At 38.6% G+C, this 16,079-nt stretch overlaps 1 long non-coding RNA gene across 1 annotated transcript in view; it reads left to right on the forward strand.

Annotated features, from left to right (window-relative positions):
• Window positions 1–16,079, forward strand: part of LOC131832339 (uncharacterized) — an 87,223-nt gene that overhangs the window by 47,895 nt on the left and 23,249 nt on the right. Inside the window, exon 2 of the long non-coding RNA XR_009353999.1 lies at window positions 3,261–3,396. This is a non-coding gene — a long non-coding RNA (uncharacterized LOC131832339). The remainder of the gene's footprint in view (window positions 1–3,260; window positions 3,397–16,079) is intronic.

A 16,079-nucleotide genomic window follows, 5' to 3' on the forward strand; every position in this document is an offset into this window, starting at 1 on the left:
AAGAAGTGAAAATAGGGAGAGAAAAAAGATAATAAACAGAAGACAGGGCTATATTAAGTTGTTTATCATGAACAGATTTAAAACTTGACCAACAATGAAAGTGATGTTAAAATGATTGATGATGAGATTTAAGATTTAAGGAAGCAAATAAGGTCAAGAATAAGTAAAAAAAAATGCTAATAACAGAGAGTTTGAAGGGCATGAGATTTCTAAGAAGGCAAATAGTAGGTTCAATAAGACTGGGAAAGTGGTAGAGCAAAGAGAATTTTTAAATTCTTAATCTTATTTGCATTTCCAACAAAATTGGAGATACTCTGTTTTTGAAATATTTTCCTCCCTTGGCTTCCATAACATGCACTCTCTGTGTTGTTTCCTACTTCTCTGGAGTTCTGATTTTGCTCAACAACTCTTATTCCTCTCTTCTTCCTCAGGGTTTTCTCTTCTTATCCTCTAAGGGTGATTTCATCCACTCCCATGGATTTAATTACTTTCTAAAGGCTGCCAACTTCCAAAAGTTACATTTCTGGTTCAGATTTTCTCATTAGTTTCAGCCTGTGCCCAGCTGCCTACATGTCCCATGGGCACTTAGCTGGACATTTCAAAAATAGAAAACATCATTTTTTCCTATCTCCTTGCCCTCCCTTTTCTCTAGTATTCCCTATTTTGGGGAATGGTACCAACACTCATTTGCTCCACTAAGAAACTCGACGTCATCCCTGACACTACTGTTTTCTTCAACCTATAGCCATCTGTACCACTTTACCACTCCCCCTTTCTATGTTGCCACTCTTCCACTCCAGCTACCCTTATATTTTATCAGCTTACTCCATCAGGCTCCTACACTGCCTCACTACTTCTTTTTTTTTTTTTTTAAGATATTATTTATTTATTTGACAGAGAAAGACACAGTAAGAGAGAGAACACAAGCGGGAGGAAAGATTTTGTTCATTTATTTGAGAGAGAGAGATCACGAGTAGGCAGAGTCAGGCAGAGAGAAGGGGAAGCAGGCTCCCTGCCGAGCAGAGAGCCCCATGTGGGGCTCGATCCCAGGACCCTGAGATCATGACCTGAGCCTTAACCCCCTCAGGCTTAACCCACTGAGCCACCCAGGCGCCCCTGCCTCACTACTTCTAATGTTAATCCTCTACAATCTGTTTTCCTCCTTGTAGTCAAGGGAGCTTGCAAAACGCAACTACTATGTCAATACATCTCACCCTGACACATATACACTACTTAAAATCCTTCATTGAAAAAAAAGTCTTTCATTGACTTCCTTTTACCCCAAAATAAATAATACAGGGTAAAATTTACTGAGAACTTATTATATGCTAGGCACTAGGATTCACACTATACATGTGAAAGAACAAATCCTTAGCATGATCTTTCAGGACTTTTATTATCTGGTCCTTGTGCAACTCTCCAGTCACATTTCTGTCTATACTTCCCTCTTCACCTGGGTCATTCCAACTCATCCTTCAGATAACAGCTTAGAGGTTACTACCTCCGGGAAGCTCTCTTTTCCTGGGTTCAACTTGTCTTATGGAATATGAACCTAGGACATTCCACAGTATTAACCTTCTCATTTGTCTATCTCCAACACTATCCTGTCTTATTAGTTACTGTACCTGCAATGTTTTTCACAGTACCTGTGACATAGTGGTTTTTCAATAAATATTTGTTGAATGAATGAATGAATCTAAGAGTTAAGACAATTCCAAGCATTAATAGATTTCAAAGGAGTGGCTTTATCTATGTGTGGCTCCACACCTTCCCTTATCTTTTTTCCATGTTAATGACCATTTCACTTAAAAAATAGATACCAAGGGACGCCTGGGTGGCTCAGTTGGTTAAGCAGCTGCCTTCGGCTCAGGTCATGATCCCAGCGTCCTGGGATCGAGTCCCACATCGGGCTCCTTGCTCCGCAGGGAGCCTGCTTCTCCCTCTGACTCTGCCTTCCACTCTATCTGCCTGTGCTTGCTCTCACTCTCTCTCTCTCTCTTACAAATAAATAAATAAAATCTTTAAAAAAAAAAAATAGATACCTAATATTCAATTTTAAGTTTATGTTAGGAAGTTGTGGAATCTCCTACTATTATCTACAACTCTTCAGCGGAGTCCACAATACAAAAGAGCTTTGAATAAAAAATGTTTGAGAGGAAATATGGGTTCAACAGCTGTATTTCCTTTGTTTTTTTAAATTAAATTAAATTAATTTATTTATATTATTAGGTTCAGTTAGCCAGCATATAGTACGTCATTAGTTTTTGATGTAGTATTCAACGACTCAGTAGTTGTGTATTAACACTCAGTGCTCATCACCACACATGCCCTCCTTAATACCCATCATGAGGTTACCTCATCTCCCCACATCCCTCCCTTATGTAACCCTCAGTTTGTTTCCTGAGTCCAGAATCTCTCATGATTTGACTCCCTCTCTGATTTCTTTCCAGTTTTCCCTCCCTTCCTCTGTGGTCCTTGGCACTATTCCTTATGTTCCACGTATGAATGAAACCATATAATAATTATGTTTCCCATTTGGGCGATTAAACAGTGCAGCTAAAGGGTCAAATTCAAGAAGTAAGGAGTGAGTGAGATCTAGAATTGAGTTGAAGAGAAAATGGTAGCTAGAGGTGACTAAGCAAAAACATAACCCAGTGAAATCCATGGGGACATTGGGAGGCTCAGAGTATTTCCCAGACTATATGAACAAGAGATTTGAGCCAATTTCATTTTAATCTCAAAACACAAAGTGTGCCCAGTTGACACTGAGTTGTGAAAATCAAACGTATGTCTAAGGTTATCTTTATCATTAATGTTATGACTGAAAACCATTCAGCATTGTCTTTACATGGAACAATAGAAGGGATGGGAAGGAAGGATTATCAGTAAATTTGGGTAAGGACAGTGTGCTATTGAGAGGATTCAAAGATAACTTTTTAGGGCATGTGATATGGTGAGCATTGGATATAATATTTAACTAATGAATCATTGAACATTATTTAAAATACTAATGATGTAGTATACCTTGGCTAATTTAATTTAAATTTTAAAAGAATATTTAAAAAAAAAGAACTTTTGTGAATTAGATAGTTTTAAGTCCTTGTAGAGGTACTCTAAAGAAGGCATGCCCTATCCTTGAGAGAGTATAAATTTTGGTACTGTAGAATGTGTGGGATATCTGTTTTTTGCTTCCGTTCCAACTAAATGTATATCTTTCCTCACTTCCCTTTTTTCATAACTTCATCTCTTTGTTTTTTTAGGTGTAGCATGCCTGGGCATTGTTGCAGTCATCATCTGGCATCCCATCCTATTAGACAGGAATGGTAGGAAGAGTTTATGAGAAGGCATGCCGACCTACATGATCCTGCCTGGAGACTAGCACAGGAGATGAGTGAGGTAAGTGGTTCTCATAATGTGGTCCCTAGTCAAGGAGAATTAGCATCACTTGGGATATTTGTTAGAAATGTGAATTCTTGGGCCCCAATTAAGATCTACTAAATCAGAATCTCAGCGGTAGGGGAAGCAATCCGTGCTTTCATAAGCTCTTCAGGTGATCCTGCTACATGTGAAACTTTGAGAACCAGACTGGGCTGGGTTTTTGCCTTGAGTCATTTAGTAACCACAAGTGATAGGTGCTTAAGATTAATTTTCTGCTCTCCTCAAAGTACTTACTACTGAGATGTCTTTAGGAGTTAGATTCTTTAAGTAATGATGATGAAAAACATATTTGCAGAACACTGACTAGTAGCCTGAGAAAAGAGAATGGTTACTAATTAGGCTCTTTATGTGGAACACAGTTTAGTTCGTGAAACTCCAGAGAAACTTGAAGCAAAGCCTACCTCTCTGACTTTCACTTTGACTATCCCATGTCTTGAGTTCTGTCATTTTTCTAGTACAAGCTAGGAAAATCTTCCCACTTTCTTTTTACATTCATCACAATCACTTGCAACATAAATGAACATCAGTTTGCTATGAAGTGTCTGTCTCCTGGCATTCTTGTCTCCACATGACTAGAGAGGAAGAAATGTCTATGTGCATGCTCCTGGGCTTCCATTAAGCTTCCCTGTTGAGATATTGGGTACGAGGGATGGATGGATAACAAATTGTGATGGTTACTTTCAATCATTATCATTCTATGTACTATGTAATGAGAAACGAAGAGGTGTATATAAATAGCTGAAAGTCAGTATGATAGGTGGTATAATAAGGATGTGTATAAAATACAGAAAACTAGATGAAGAGCAATTAATGAGTGTCTGGTCCTTGGCATGCATGATGTTTTACATGCTATTAAGCTCTTCTAGTAAAATCCTACAATACACAATTTTACATTATTTATGTGTTTTTATTTATATCACATGAATGCTACATTGAAACATCCATATTTTAAGTAGATAAAATATAGATTAATTGCATGTATGACAAATTGTAATAAAGTATAAGTATATATCTTCTTGCCTGTTACCTAAAACTGGAGTTAAGCCTGAAGTCCTAAACAACCAGGACATAGTAATACTATTTTAGGAGAAAGAAATAAATTGTAACCAATATCCAAAGCATTATCTAATTCAGTATAGAAGTTTGGTCTCCCAGGAAAAAATATACAGTGGAAGAAAGACAGTCTCTTCAATAAATGGTGCTGGGAAAACTGGACAGCTATATGTAGAAGAATGAAACTCGACCATTCTCTTACACCATACACAAAGATAAATTCAAAATAGATAAAAGACCTCAACATGAGACAGGAATCCATCAGAATCCTAGAGGAGAACATAGGCAGTAGCCTCTTTGATATCAGCCACAGCAACTTCTTTAAAGATACGTCTCCAAAGGCAAAGGAAACAAAAGCGAAGATGAACTTTTGGGACTTCATCAAGAGCAAAAGCTTCTGCACAGCAAAGGAAAGAGTCAACAAAACAAAGAGGCAACCCACGGAATGGGAGAAGATATTTGCAAATGACAGTACAGAACAAAGGTTGATATCCAGGATCTATAAAGAACTCCTCAAACTCAACACACACAAAACAGACAATCATATTAAAAAATGGGCAGAAGATATGAACAGACACTTCTCCAAAGAAGACATACAAATGGCTATCAGACACATGAAAAAATGTTCATCATCACTAGCCATCAGGGAGATTCAAATTAAAACCACATTGAGATACCACCTTACACCAGTCAGAATGGCCAAAATTAGCAAGACAGGAAACAACATGTGTTGGAGAGGATGTGGAGAAAGGGGAACCCTCTTACACTGTTGGTGGGAATGCAAGCTGTTGGAAAACAGTGTGGAGATTCCTCAAGAAATTAAAAATAGAGATTCCCTATGACCCTGCAATTGCACTCCTGGGTATTTACCCCAAAGATACAGATGTAGTGAAAAGAAGGGCCATCTGTACCCCAATGTTTATAGCAGCAATGGCCACAGTCGCCAAACTGTGAAAAGAACCAAGATGCCCTTCAACGGACGAATGGATAAGGAAGATGTGGTCCATATACACTATGGAGTATTATGCCTCCATCAAAAAGGAGAATACCCAACTTTTGTAGCAACATGGACGGGACTGGAAGAGATTATGCTGAGTGAAATAAGTCAGGCAGAGAGAGTCAGTTATCATATGGTTTCACTTATTTGTGGAGCATAACAAATAGCATGGAGGACAAGGGGAGATGGAGAGGAGAAGGGAGTTGAGGGAAATTGGAAGGGGAGGTGAACCATGAGAGACTATGGACTCTGAAAAACAATCTGAGGGTTTTGAAGGGGCGGGGTTGGGAGGTTGGGGGAGCCAGGTAGTGGGTATTATGGAGGGCACGTATTGCATGGAGCACTGGGTGTGGTGAAAAAACAATGAATACTGTTACGCTGAAAAGAAAAGAAAACAAAAAGTATATACTAAATATTTACTTAGCTTCCAATATATATGACTCATACACTTTAAAGATAAATAAAAAGGCATATAAATTGATGTTTAAAAAAAAAAAGAAGAAGAAGTTTGGTTTCTCAGTACCTATATGTGTATACACATTGAGATTGTAACCATTTTCAGAGAGGCCTTCCCAGACCTTCCTAAATAAAGTGGTCCCCTGCATCCCTTTGTTTCTGCAGAGCACCTTGACACATCCTGCTCTTATTTTATTTATTACTTGTTCATGATCTCACTGTCCCACTGGAATATAACTTCCATGAGGATACATGCTGTCTCCTTCCTGTTCACCACGGTATACCAGCACTCAGACCAGTGTCTGGCTCCTAGAAGGAGCACAATAATTGAAGGAATAAATATACACATGACAAGACCAAAGTGGGACATGAAAAAATAAAGGTAGTTGTGTGATAAGGGATATTTTTTGATATAGAATTTCTTTCAATACTGGCTTAGTATTTCAATATTAAACATATTTTTTGAAGTGAATCGTAATTTCAGGGAATATTCCAAAGGAAAGACCTGAGAGGTTGCTTTCTATCTATATTATTCAGCTTGCAAACTCTAGTTCTCACCCCAGGTTCCATCTTTTAGAGAGGAAGTTTGAGAAATCAAAGACCTTCCTTCATAGACTTCTATTTTCTTACATAGCCAGACAAGTCTCAGCATCATATCTTCTAGGAGTAGTTGAAGCTTGTCATGTACTTCAGTTAATACCCAATTTCTTGCTTTTCATGTTCCCTCTTTTATCTTCTTGTCTTCTACCATCACATTATCCTTGATTCATGCTGGTAGATGAGGGCTATTTTCGGAGTCCCATCTTACTTCAGAATTTAGTCGAAGTCCCTAAACAGACCCAACAGCACTCAACTTAAACTGCATTTTAATAAATGACACTAGTTACCACCTATTTTCTGTGCTTTAATATGACCAAATATTTCATACAGCAATGCTATGAAGTCAGTCTCCATGTTCATGATGAAATATTAAGCAATTATCCCAAACATCAGAGTGTGGATGGGAGATAAAGTTCCATGACTCCTGTGCGAGAGGGTACAGCTAGCCTCATGTAGGTGCTGCCTATGACATGAGGCACTCAGCATAATGCTCCCATCCATGCATCTACCTTTCTAAAACACACTTAGCTCAAAAACCAAAAGCGACATTTATTTGACTCCCTTGCACCTAGTGTTCTGGAAGTGAACATATTTTCACAATGAGATATACTTGTGGAAGGTGGAAGAGGAGCAGAGGTCATTCTGTACTACTGAGGCCTGAAGTTTTTAGCTGGATGCAGCATTTCAGTGTGTGGTACTCAGCTCAGTGAGAATGGGAAGCGATTGTTTTAGCAGTAGAGGTGACAACAGTATCAGCCTTCTGATACTATCTGATTTTCACTTGTGGTGGTGTGTCTTTGAAATCAGAAGTCTGATGGTGGTTTACAACTACTAGCACTAGCCTATGATTTTGTAGGTGCTTGATATCCTGTACTAAGTCTCATTGTGCTTGAAAACCCTGACTGCTACTATTCCCTTAGTGAAAAGCCTACTAGGGAGTCAATCAAATTCACTCTATATGACCACTTGGGGCTCTTTTTTTTTTTTAAGAGGAAATTAATTATAATCAGTGCTCAATAAATATTTATTGAATGCAATACTTGCCCAATACAAAGAAGTTTTATTGAAAAATGAAATTAGGTGTTCTATATTAAGCAACTTAGAGTATTTTAAAGTCTCTAAATATTTCAGTATCTCATATATAAGACAAGTATGAAAGATACAATAATGATCAAAACTTATTTCTTACCTCAAATAAAAGTGAAATAAGAGGTACTGTGCTTCATGCTCTCATAAAGATACAAGTAAAGTACCATGAGATCAGATTTGCAATTATGTACTTCTCCTTTCCCTGGAAGATGATTAGACATCTTCATTCCCATGACTTTGGACTTGGCCATGTGATATTCTTTGGCCAATGGAATGTAAGAGAACCAGAGGTGTGCTGCCTCCAAGCAAAAGATGCAAGAGTCATTGTGAGTTTCTCTCAGCTCACTTGTTCTTTCTGTCAGCCAAAAGAGTAACCCAGATTGGGTTGATCCTTTAGGCTGGGTCCCAGAATGAAGGGATACACAATATATATGCAATGAGGGTATGAAACTTTAAGCCCCTGAGATTTGGGGGTTGTTTGCTCTTGCATAGAAATAGGTTGATACCCATGGAAGACAGAAATTTCATTTTGTGGCAGATCTTGTGTAAGTATTCTGGGAGGGAGAGGTGCAATGTAAGATTTACTCTGAGGTATAAGTAAGATTTAATGGACAGAGAAGGCAGAAGAAAATATATATATATTTTTGCATATATATATATATATATATATATATATATACTTTGCATATATATATACATATATATGTATTAAGGTACAAATGTGGAAAAATTCAGACAGTCTGGGGCATAGGGTAGAGAGTAACAAATAAGCTGATAGATCTAGAAAATGTGATCTGAAGAGCAGTAGAAGATAAAGTTGGGAAATTTTTTTCAACCATATTTAGAGGGACTTGAACCTCAGGGGTTTGGGAGTTCAACATTTCTTGAAGTAGACACTGAAGAGAGTCTCTGGAAGAGAGAGCAGTCAAGAGGATGTCTCTGGGTTTCAAGCACTGGGTGTGGTGCATAAATGAATGCTGGAACACTGAAAAGAAATACAACAAAATAAATTGGGAAACAAAATTTAGAGGCTGAGGGGAAAGGGCAGCTTCAGAAGTAATATTTGAAGATAGAAGAGAGAGGAAATTGGGGATCAAAGGAGGGGCCTTGGAAAAATTTTTCTGAAATCAGGAAAGAAAAACAATAACAAATGTAAGTGAAGATAATGAAAAATTCAGAAGCACAGTGACTTCACACTAGATGCTCTAATCTCAGTGAAGGGAGGGAACAGTCTTGAACATGGTGGTGGAAGTGGGGTAAAACAACGTTGGGAGTGAGAACCATTGTCTCAGATGAGGAAACAGACCCAGGGATCATGTAACTTGCCATGAGGGTGGTGCAAAGCACATGGGCCAACAAGTAAAGTATCTAGAAAAATTCCTGGCACATGACTAACTGGTGCTCAGTAAATGTTTGACCCCTCTTTTATTTTTCATTATGTAACTTAACAGATTCCTGAATGTGGACTCTTTTCAGTCCAGGGCCCACAGGGCAGCAACTGCTCCGCCAATGTATTCCTCCTCCCTGACCCTCAGTTTTCATTGCATGGTCTTGCAGGCACTGTCCCAGCCCAGAAAATCCCACCTTCCCCTTCCGTGGTTCACAGGCTGGCATCCCCCCCATAAATCCCAATCTCAGAGTCTGTGATGTCACTTTTTGAGTCAATTTCATGTTTATTTCAATCTCAGCCCTTTTACATGCTTGTTGACTCACATGGTCTCATAAATCCTATTTATAGAATTAGACATTTGAGAAGTGGCAAAATTTTGCATGTAGACACTGAATCAAAGATTTACCTCAAACCCAACAAAATAAATGAAGCCAGAATGAGGCTCCTGCTTGGCATTTAGCAGGGATGGCACAGATTTCCCCAGCATAGCACATGGAGGAGCAAGTGAACAGCATTCCCTGAAGTATTACCAGGAGCTCTAAGCTACGGAGTCGAGCCAAATCAGGCTGCTAACCCAGTGGAAAAAACTTGGCGTGAATATACATATATATGTTACATGTCTACGTGAGCATATAATATCGTATCTATATATAGTCAGCTAAAGCTGGCAATGAAAACAAAAACTCTGTACTTTCTTGGCTTACTTAAACTGAGTAAAAATAGAGAACAATATGCAAGCCACTGCTAGTTAAAGGGTGTGTGCATTTCCCATGAAAGAATCTGTTAAGAATCTTGCAGTCTGACTGCCCTTTGGTTTGGAACTCAGAGGCCAGCTTCTCATCCTGTTCTGTATTAATTTAACAAGGTTGGCTTCCAGGAAGGCTTTTATACATAGGCATGATTTAGGGCCAGGAGGAAAGAAGAATTTTCTCTAAGCTAGTCCAAATTAGATGATCACTTTAAGTGAAAAGCCCAATAAATGTAGGTGCTGGTGAGGTGGGGGCAGGGAGTCTGGGGTGAATGAATGCACACAAAGGGGTATGTACATTCATATGCATCAAATGTCTATACAGATATACAAGCACTGCTGTCCATTATATCCATTTTTTGAGAATTCATAGAGCTTGGGGCATTGAACAAAAACTTCTGGTGATTATAAACTAAAATTATATCTTAATTTACCATAATTTAACATTTGACATCTGTACTCTTTAAGAAATAATTTTCTCAACAAACATATATTGAACATCTGTTAGGTGCCAGTCACCATATTCCATGCTAACATACAAATAAAGCAGGATTCCCGTCTTTGTGGAGTTCACAATCCAGTGAGTAGGACAAATAAAAATCACTATTCTGCAGTGTTACTGAGTGCTATAATGGTGATACATACAAAGTCTTTTGCAGTCAGAGACAAAATGTTCTAGTTACTCTGCCATGGAATAAATTAGCCCAGGACTTAGTGGCTTGAAGCAACCTTTTTCATTTCTCACAGATTTGGTGGGTTAGGAATTTGGAAAGGGCACAGAAGAGATCGCATACTAATGGCTTGTGTGTGTTGCATAATGTTTGGGACCCCACTGGGACGGCGTGATGACTATGACTACTGACCAGAGAGCTCACATACACAGCCAGTTTTCCTCATGTGCAGCAGCCTCAGGCTCCAAGTGCAGGTGTCCCAGCAAACCAGGTGGAAGCCTTATCACTTCTCATGACCTGGCTTCATAAGACACGAATTTCACTTCTTCCACATACCCTCTCTGATGAAGCAGCTGCAAGTCCACCTAGTAGCAGGGGGAAGGAACATGGATCCTAACTCTGAATGAGAAGAATGTCAAGGAATTTGTAGCCATTTAAAAACTGCTGTGAAAAGACAGTGACTTACGAACTTGGGGAGTCAGGGAAGGCTTCACAGGAGAGGTGGTATTGAAAGAAGAATGGAAATTTGTTGGGAGACGTGGCGTGGGTGAGAAGTGATTCTTCAGAGGAAACAACATCTCTCAGGCTTACATATACAGGGAACAAAGAAACAGAAGAGGACACATGAAGGGTCACTATGAAGCAGATCAGGCATCAAAAGAAAATCAGTCTCATTGCTTTCAGACACCTTGAACACAACAACATGTCTGAGCCTCTAATGCAACTCAACAATTGTCCATCGATTCTGAATGCATGTACATTCATTTGGGAAAGCAGTACACAGCAGATGGGTTTAAAGTGTGGGTTGTGAAGAGACTCCTTTTTCTTTAGCAAACACAGAGTACTTACTTTTTACAGGTACAATACTAAGGACATGGCCATTTCAACACATTTAATCGTCACCACAACCCAACAAGGCAGCTATGGTTATTACCTCTCATTTCTAAATTAGGAAATTGAGTGCCAGAGAAGTTAAATAATTTGCCCAAGAACATATAACTCGCCAGTGGCAGACTGAGGATTCACAGCAGAGTGGACACCTTACCACTAAACAAGATCACCTCTCAGACAGTTGGAGCAGAACAGTGGCTGAAATTGAAAGCCACACTGGGAGCTTGGATTTGGTCTGTTTGGTAACTGGCAGCCACCTAGAGCAACTACAGTGACAATAAATGTGGTCTAAACTGTGTTCACATAGCTAGTTATTGGCTGAGCCAGATAAGAAAACAAGTATTTTGCTTCTTAGTTCAGCATTCTTTGCTCTTCCCCAAAGCTCTTGTGCCTGGAGAGATTATTTCATGGTTCAGCACCACTTCTCAATCTTTTCAATCATGATTTAAGAGCTTGGGCTCTTGAAGAAGCAGCAAGCAATGAGGGTAATTCGTGCCTTGCCACTCAGGATTTATTTGCAAGGTTCTCTCCAGGTTAAGTCAAATCAGTTGATTTACCTACGAGGGTCATTTTAAGGCTAATCTAGAGTAATGCAAAGCATAGTTCATAGTTTGACTCTCAAAGATAAAATGCAATTTATAATTAGAAGCAGTTTAATTTCTCTATCAATTCAGCACTGTTTTTTACTGCCATGAGCTATGGCTTACCTAATATTTTGCTGTGTGGAGTGGTGCAATTTAAATATACATGCTGACATCAGGACAGACAGCATTAATGCAGGCAATATGTCTGAATGAAAATGTCATTATATTATTACAATGAAAAATGGCTATATCAGCAGAGTATTAAGGATGGAGCCCAAGTAAAAGAACATTAACCTTGCACTCAATTTCGGTCTCACATCTCTGACTCCCTCATATAGTTATTATAGAACCCAAGATGCATAATAGTTTAAAAAGTCAGGGGAGGCACACTATAATGGATACCTTAGAAAAATGGCAGCTTAATTTCAGCCTTTGTGACAATGATTTAAAAACGGACGTTGTGCTAATCATTTTCTATAAAAAATTTAAACATTTTACTTTTGGGTGACTTTACATTTTCACTGAGGTATATTAAAAGGTGCTAGGAATAATAAAAACAATGAAAACCATAGTGTCAAACCCCTGTCTCAAAAATATCCACCAAGGGGGTGCCTGGTTGGCTCAGTGGGTTAAGCCTCTGCCTTAGTCTCGGGTTGGGATCTCAGGGTCCTGGGATTGAGCCCCCCATCGGGCTCTCTGCTCATCAGGGAGCCTGCTTTCCCCTCTTTCTCTGCCTCATCTCTGCCTACTTGTGATCTCTCTCTCTGTGTCAAATAAATAAAAATAAAAAATTTAAATCTTAAAAAAAAAAAAAATCCACCAAGGAAACTCAAGAAAAAGGACTGGATGAGTATAAGTTAATTTTGAAATTGAAGATGGTTGAAAAGAACAGACCAGTGTTCTGGAATTTGTGTCTGGAGTGTAGAAAGACACATCATGGAGAAAAGTCAGGCTTGTTTGGGCAGGAGGTATGCACTCACTGGACTGGAACTTATTGGGACCAAAGTTATGGGTCCTGATCTTACAAATCATCTCTCATGGGCTTAAGTGGACACACACACTACATATTTTTGGTGAGTTTTCTCAGAGTGGTTAGCCATCAAATAACCCTAAAAACGGTGGTTCCCTGAATGTATGCGTGTATGTATGTATTTCACTAAACATCTTTTTCGCCAATGAAATGATCCATAGAGTTTCCTTCCTTGACTCTATTCCCACCTCCAGCTGGCTGCAGAAATGGAGAAATAAAAGTATCCAGTACTGGTCTGTCAATCAGATCAGTAGCCTGCACAGGGGTTTCCTTTTTTTCCCTTTTTTTTTTTCCTTTATTTTTTTCTTTAAATGCAGAGTGAGAAAGAGCTGAGGATACACATTTGTATGCCACAGGCCTTCTCTAGACTGTTATTTTAAAAGGGCATTCACACACACTGTACTCATCTTTTGAAAAAGCTAATGAGAATGTTTACTGACTCCTAAGCTGTAATTTCAAAGACACGATGGTGGGAAAATTGATCTACAAGTATTAAAGTATTCTTAGTCTTGTGGCATGAAGGTGACAAGGAAAGATCACATATTCCCCTTGACTCAAATCTATTAAGTACTCAGTCTGGCCTATTACAGAGATTTGAATTTCTCTTTCAAAAGTCTTTCTTGCTGACAAAGCTAGGTGCCACTAACAATGGGATTTCAAAACTTCCACTTAGATGGGCTTAGAACAAATTTAAAAGAGAAGTTGAGTATTCCTTTTTATTTTTGGTTATCTTGGTAACCAAGAGTTGAAGAAGGGTCTATCACATGGCCAGGGCATCAAAATCACTGCTGCTTCCCGGTACTTAATCCCCGGTACTTACTCCCCAAGTTTTCATACATATTAAAACTTGGCTACTAAAGTGGTTATTCCCTGCTGAGGCCAAATTCAGGATGTTTGTAAAGAGATTATTATTCAATAGGCTGAGTTTTGGGAAGGAGTTTGTTTTACCTTGTGGACTGAATTGCTTATAAGAAAATTAGGCTATTTTTGGATCTCTTTTCATTCTATTAATATCAGCTCTGTTGAAGCTCTTTGATTCTTCCACTCTGTTGCTTAGAAACATTTTATTAAATATTGTCAGTGCTTCAGTCTGATCTGATTTAAAATGTTGCTTTTATCTGTCAATGTAGAATGAACTTTTGCTTTGCCATTTTTTCCAGCAATTGTATTCTGTTATTTATAGTTACTGTTTTATTGGCAGAAGAATGATAGACCAGGGTTAGCCAATATCTCTGGCATATCTATTTTAAGGGCATTGGTTGGAGATTGGTCTGGAAAAAGTTTGTGATAGGCAAAAACAGTAATGATGGGGTATTCTTAATATTCTTCATCTCTGACCTTTAGAACCTAAGGGGAGGCAGATGAGGTATTCAAAATTCCCATTTAAAAGTCCTTCCAACCACTCCTACTGGATTCAGTTACCATCCTGGCCTATCACCATCTACCTGAAATTGTACTGTTAGTGATTTTTTTTAATCTTGTTTAAAAAGTTATCAGGTTCAAACTTACTTGGAGGTTTGTTGAATAGCTGGATGGGCAGAAGACCTAGGAAAGGGTGCCTGCGTGGCCCAGTGGGTTAAAGCCTCTGCTTTCAGCTCAGGTCATGATCCCAGGGTCCTGGGATGGAGCCCCGCATCGGGCTCTCTGCTCTGAAGAGAGCCTGCTTCCTCCTCTCTCGGCCGCCTCCCTGTCTACTTGTGATCTCTGTCTGTCAAATAAATAAATAAAATCTTAGAAAACAAATAAGACCTAGAAGAAGCGGTGTATAAGATAGGAAGCTGGTGAAAGCAGGAGCATCAAGAATGAGGAGGAAAAACTGAAAGGTAAGGTGGAGAACTGACAAAACCAAGATTACATGTTTTGCCTCCCCTACCCCACATTTAATTTGGCCTGATTCCCTCAAATTGCTGCTTCATAAAAGGATTAATTGAGCCAGTAACTCATGTTAAATCTGAACTGCTAGTCTAGGAAAACTCCAAATGCTGTCTTTAAAAGTAACACCCAGCTTATACCCTCTCAAAAATGAAACACTGTTTGTTATTTACAGATATATTTCAAATTAATATACTTATATTGTCTACCATTAGAAAGGATTTTAGGGGGCGCCTGGGTGGCTCAGTGGGTTAAGCATCTGCCTTGGGCTCAGGTCATAATCTTGGGGTCCTGGGATTGAGCCCTGCATCTGGCTCCCTGCTCAGCAGCTCCCTGCTTCTTCTCCCTCTGCATTTCTCCCCATCTTGTACTCCCTCTCTCTCTCAAATAAATAAATAAAATCTTTAAAAAAAAAAAAAAAAAAGGATTTTAGGTGGTTTAGAATTGTTACCTTAACACTTGACACTTATTTAAAACCAAATGAAATAAAACTTCCCAAATAATTCCAACTAATATACACACATTTCATATTTATATAGTGATCCCTGTATTTCACACTCCCCATTAGGGAAAGGGCATTGTTACGTAATACCATGGACTGACTGTTCTGATTCTAATACTGTGTGTAATATTTAATTCTTACTATGTCAGAATCTCTTAGTCTGTTGGCTGATTGTTTTCAACTTTAGAGCACTATGTGTGTGTATATATATATATATATATATATATTTAGAGCCCTCAATAATAGTAGCCAAGTCTAAAACTAATGTTTTATACTTAAAAAGTTCATTATTATAACATACACAGTAGGTCAGACTTCCTAAAAGGATCAAGTGGTATGGGTAAACTTATAATGCTTAAGGGAAGAATACTTTGTCCATTCATGAAAAGATTTCTGAGAGCTGCTAAGGGGGCAAAGACTGGAAAAAAAATTCAAATTAATTGTAATCTGACTATGTCAATATCACTTCTAAAAACAAATAGATCTCAAGCCATGATTCAGGCAGCAAAAGCTAATAATAACTTATGTGGAACTACTATTTTTGCCCCTATACATCTGGGTGGTTGAAGCAATCTGATTGTATGATTAGGCACAAGGCCAAGCTGTAAAAATACTATGCTCCAAAATAGTTATGTGGGAAACCATTGGAAATGTGTCTTAGCCTCTGAGAGAGGTGAATCAGTACTTTTTTCCCCCAATCTGGTGAATCAGTACTTTTTCCCCCCTGATACTTGATGTTCACACTACATTGGCAAACA

This window comes from Mustela lutreola, chromosome 1 (assembly GCF_030435805.1).
Source record: "Mustela lutreola isolate mMusLut2 chromosome 1, mMusLut2.pri, whole genome shotgun sequence".
Taxonomy (NCBI): domain Eukaryota; kingdom Metazoa; phylum Chordata; class Mammalia; order Carnivora; family Mustelidae; genus Mustela; species Mustela lutreola.